The 2,810-nt window shown below is 39.6% G+C and overlaps 1 pseudogene; it reads left to right on the plus strand.

Annotated features, from left to right (window-relative positions):
- Nucleotides 1-1,532: 1,532 nt before the first annotated feature.
- On the plus strand, nucleotides 1,533-1,886 carry LOC123831344 (annotated as a pseudogene).
- Nucleotides 1,887-2,810: the final 924 nt, after the last annotated feature.

Here is a 2,810-nt window from a genome sequence, read left to right on the forward strand (position 1 = left end):
ATATCCAGGTATTTCTGGGGTTACATTGATATCACCCTTGTTATCATCAGAGAGAAAGAAACTTGAGATCAAACAGTAAGTGGCTCATAAAAAGGTCATATGCTGGAACAAAAAGCAGGAGGAGTTAAAACTAATCCAATCTGAGTAGCCTAACTAGACTCTAAAAAATTACCCACAGAAGGTCTAAAAAGCATGCAGGAATATACTAGTGTAACTGCTATTGGTAGTGTAAATTGTTTAATTAGTACAAATCTTCCTTTAAGATGAAATACATCAAAGGATAAACAGTTGGCTGTCAAGTACATTCAGTATATTGGCATACTACTCCTTAGTGCTAGCAATACAAGATAAATGCCTGCTTGCTTGATTAATCCAATTGTCTTTATCCACTATATAATAAGAGGCAGTGATAACTATCTCGGAGTTGGTTCTGAAAATAGCCAGTTCACACACTGTGCTGGCCTGTGATGGCATTGATGTTAATTGCTGACCCATATTCTCTTACAGGAGAATATAGTTATCCTTTATCATGTAGATATCAAGTGTCTGGACCCACAAAATCAGCAACAGCTTCATTCAAAACACACTTTTGGGAATGTGCATGCATAAGCTCAAATTGAAAATTAAAAACCAAGAATTTCATCAAAGGTTAAAGCATTTATGGAAGCAGTTATCTAAAATAAAAGTGCATAAACATAGTAAGCTGTGAAGTCCATGGCTCCTCTTTCATCAGGCCAGTCACTGGATCTCCAGGCCCCCTCCCTCTCCTGGGAAAGCAGCTGGTCACAGAATATCAGAAAGAAGGAAGCACACAGAGAGGAAAGCTCATACGTGACCTGAACAGAGAACAAGGATGCCTGGAATAGGAAGAGCACGGGTTTCTAATCATAATAATAATCAAGAACCATCATATAACTTGGAAATTATGACACATAGTGTCCCAGGTATATAGAGACTACAGAGAGATAAGATATTTTCCAATGAAATTAATTATCCAGCTATGCAGTATATGAATTACTCTTTAAAGGAAAGTTAGGGAAGACTGAGACCCAAACTCATAGGACTTTCTCCTCTTTTAAGGGGTTTGTAGACTAGAGGAGAATGATGTCTTTTCCAGTTCTGATTGAATTGTAGTATAGTCAAAATAAATAATTATAAACTAAAGCATAAAAGAGAAAGAAGTAACATATCTTGATAAGCATAATAAAAATTAAAAAGACAGAAAATAGAAGATCATTTGGGGAAATGGCAATGCATACTTCATATAAATGGAGGCTATGTTTTGGGGGGTTAACATTTAAACCAAGAAAAAATACCAATACAAAATGCAATAAATAAGCAAGGGTAAAAAGGAAAGAAAACATTTGGACATTGTTTAAGTTAAAGAAATAAAGCAAGGGGGCTACTGTGACCCAAGCTAACAGGAGCCATGATCCCCCCTTTCCTGCTGACCCTCAAGTTCACCTGCACAGCCCCAGCTCCCACAGGTGCAGGACACACCTGGGCGGAGACCTCCTGCAGCAGAGCTGGAGATGACATCAGTGGACTTCCAGACCTATGTGGATCGGGCCTACAGGGCTGCTGAGGAGTTTATCAACAGCTAGTGGAACGAAGCTGCTGTTTCAGGACTAGAGTCCTCTAGTGAGTTTTTGAAATGTTGCCACTCAGTGAATTTCAAATCAACATGGCAGACTGCCAGCTTGTACATAATGAAGCCACCCCAAGCCAGACCCCAGTCCTCAGTGCAATCTATGGAACAGTGGAGTTTGATGGCAACCAACATCAGGGCTTCAGAACTCCCTCCTGACTGCCCAGGCCTCGCCCAGCAATGTGATGTGGAAGATACGGTGCACCACTAATTTCAGTTTCAAGACTGGGCCACGTAGTGGAGCAGCAAAGGCTTCTGCTTCAGTTCCATCTCTGCAGGGAAACACAAATCTCAAAGGTGGGGTAACAGGTCCCATCCTGTTGTTGCAGGCCACCCTACCCAGGCTGCACTCTGCAGTTGCTCCAGTGTACAGAGCCCATTCTGAGTGGATGCTCGTTTGTCAGAGTTGCCTTTTCAAAACAGTAAAATTTTTTATTTCTCTACTTGTCCAGTAGAGACCCTGGGTCTGGCAATTGTGATAAATGAAATAATAATAAAAATGCTTTAAAAAAAGAAATATAGCAAGAGCAAAAATGGTACTGATAATTACTTGACAGTTTGAAATGACAAATAAATCAAGGAAATTATCCTGGTCTGCTTCCCTTGTTTGTTGAGTAGTTATACTTTAATAATGTTAGTTCATTATGATCATGGAATTATGGAATTTTGTGACATAAATAAAATGAAAATTAATAAGTCAAAATGTTTGCCCACTTCTCTGTATGTAGATAGTGTCTTTCTGCTATAACCTCACATGGTGGAAGGGGCAGGTGAGTTGGGGGGCTGTCCCTTTTACAAGGGCACTAATCTCAGTTATGAGGGAACCCTCATGACCTGATCACCTCCCATAGGCCCCACCTGCAAGTACCATCACATTGGATATTAGATTTCAACATTCGTATATTGTGAGGATACAAACATTCAATTTAAAGCAATTTCCATCAGCTTCCTATGTATCACATATATTGACTTAATGTCCTACCTTTACAAGGCTGGTGATAAAAGAGTTTGCCATGGGAATTTCTCAAAATTGGAATTTTTTGTGGAGCCAGAAATTACCACTTACTAGTAGCTAAAAAGAAGGCTACCCAGTGATTCTTTGAGATTCTTTCAGCAGATTTGCTGGGAGTACAAAAAGGGGCTCAAATAGATAATGCACTTA

This window comes from Phyllostomus hastatus, unplaced genomic scaffold, assembly GCF_019186645.2.
Source record: "Phyllostomus hastatus isolate PE091 unplaced genomic scaffold, TTU_PhHast_1.1 phas_scaffold_1674, whole genome shotgun sequence".
Classification (NCBI taxonomy): Eukaryota; Metazoa; Chordata; class Mammalia; order Chiroptera; family Phyllostomidae; genus Phyllostomus; species Phyllostomus hastatus.